The 2,264-nt window shown below is 58.0% G+C and overlaps 1 long non-coding RNA gene across 1 annotated transcript; it reads left to right on the forward strand.

Annotated features, from left to right (window-relative positions):
- Window positions 1-84: 84 nt before the first annotated feature.
- On the forward strand, window positions 85-1,123 carry LOC113489976. Its single transcript, XR_003400117.1, has 3 exons — window positions 85-124; window positions 393-480; window positions 1,038-1,123. It is a non-coding gene; the product is annotated as an uncharacterized LOC113489976 (long non-coding RNA).
- The last annotated feature ends 1,141 nt before the right edge of the window (window positions 1,124-2,264 follow it).

Raw genomic sequence — 2,264 nt, forward strand, 5'->3', positions numbered from 1 at the left:
GCTTCTGCTGTGCCTTCCTAGAGCCACCAGCTCTAGAAAGTCCTGGCAGCTCTGGGACTCAAAAGAGAGCCTTTCCCTTTCAGGTGCTGCTGGAGCAGACGGTGAGCGAGCTGATGTCCGCGGGGTAAGAGCCCTCTTCTGGTCCGTGGCCCATTTGGTGGGGTAGTGGGAGCCGGCCTCGTGCTGTTGGCAGTCACGTGCGTAGCACCCAGGGCTCGTGCCTTTCCCTCTCTCTTTGCCTTTTGCGAAAGCTGGAGGTGAAGGGAAGCACTCCCAAAGCAGGGAAAGCAAAGGGGGCTCAAGCACCTGTGTGTCGGCTCATTTGCAAGTTTGGAGGCTCTGAGAGGGGCTGAGCAGCTCCCTGACAGGTTGTGTTTTCCCGGTATCTGCAGGAAGTCATTTGCTCTGCTGGGCCAGGAAGTGCAAGAGCTGAGGAAGGAGTTGACGAGCATTGCTGCAGAGATGAGCCGTGTGAAGTCGGTAAGGCTGCACTTTGGGAAAGAGGGCTGGGATAAACGGGGCCCTGCACAGGGTGCTTTCCTGGGGCAGCTGGTGAGGTTTTGCTTCTCACTCCACCCACCCATCCCTCTGGGGGTTGCTGGTTGAGCTTCTCTGCTATACAGCCCCTTCCTCTGGCCACGTTTAGCTGGGCAACGTCTGGCTATGGAGGACTGCTGAAATCCTTCTCCCGGTGCGCTGGGGCCTCTCTGGGCCTGGCCCCAGAGAGCAGTGAGACCCAAGTGCCCTCCAAGGAGCATCTGGGACTAGCAGGGCTGAGCCCATCTCCATGTTGAGCTGGACAGCGTGGAGACTGTGGGGCCCAGACCCACGCCCGCAGTGTTGCTGTGGGCACAAACGCTCTTGCCAAGCCCCCGCTCTTCTCATCAGAAGGGTTTGAATCTGGCAGCTGTTTGGACAGGGCTTGTCTTGCGCTTTCTGACACAGGCTTGTTACTTTGCTCTGTGCCAGGACTCCATGGTAACACTGAACAGCCTGCTGATGTGGTGGTCTCCTGTGTGCGTTTCTGTCTTTCCCAGGAACTTCTGGACATGAGAACAGCGATATCTGTGATGCCTTTGGAAGAGAACGTCCTGATGTCTGCCTGGGCTCTGAAAAGTGCAGGTATGTCAGCGGGCAGGCATGTCTTGTTTGCTAGGCTCCTGCTTAGTGCTCCCAAAAGGAGACTGCGCTGCAGACTCTGTACTTCGAGGCAGGGGGAGACCAGACAAAATCACAGAGCTCAACAGGGCACCTGTGGCAGAGCAGGTCCCTTCGGCTCACCCCAGTCCTGCCCTCGGGCCCCTCACAGGTGCCCCTGGCATGCCCCTGCCAGCATGTCTGTGCTCTCCCTCTTAACTGAGCTTTATGGGAACCAAAATAGCAGATGGTCACGTCATCCTTTGCTCTCCATGCAGTGGGGCCCTCAGCTTGGGCCCCCTGCCCTTCCCACGTGGGCTTGCAGGCTGCCAGTGCCCGCAGACCGTCTCTTTGTGTGGCTGTGAGAGAGATGCTGTCACTGGGCAGGGGGATCTCCTCCTTAACTGTGTCGCCTCCGAGGCCACGGGGCTGGGCACAGGACTGGCCGGCAGGCTTTAGCAATTCCCTACAGCTACCGGCCCTCCGAGCCTGAAGTTTCTGACAGTCAACTGCTCTCTTCTCCCTTCAGGGGTCACCATCGAACTGCAGAGATTGCCCACGAGCTACGTATGGCCATTCAGAGTGTTGTGGTTCTTTGGGGGACTGAACCCTCTGGATACTTTTGTGCAGGTATGGTGGGAGAAATCATCAGTGGTGGTTTTGTTCCCCCTGGTAAGGCTGAGAGCAAGCGCCGGGGCATCTGCCCTCAGGCCAGTGGCATTGCTGAATCCCGTGGTACCGGTCAGGTGCCAGACACCTGAGGTCTCACACGGGGCTTGTTTTGCCAAAAGCCAGCAGCTTCCCACAGGAGCTGAGCTGCTGCATCCTGCCCATCAACCCTGGTCACCGCTGGGTGAAGGAGCTTCTTTGGTCTGGGTTCGGGGATTGAGTGCACCTCAGTAAGTTTGCAGATGACGCCAAGTTGGGTGGGAGTGTTGATTGGCTGGAGGGTAGAATGGCTCTAAAGAGAGAGATGGACAGGCTGGAGCGATGGGCCAAGTCTGCTGTAGGGGTTCAGCATGACGAAGCCCTGATTCCTGGATTTGGGCCCAACAGCATCCTGGCTCATACCCAAAAGAGTGTGGCCAGCAGCACTGGGGAAGTGATCGTCCCCCTGTTCTCGGCAC

This window comes from Athene cunicularia (genome assembly GCF_003259725.1).
Source record: "Athene cunicularia isolate RWA chromosome Z unlocalized genomic scaffold, athCun1 chrZ_part2, whole genome shotgun sequence".
Classification (NCBI taxonomy): domain Eukaryota; kingdom Metazoa; phylum Chordata; class Aves; order Strigiformes; family Strigidae; genus Athene; species Athene cunicularia.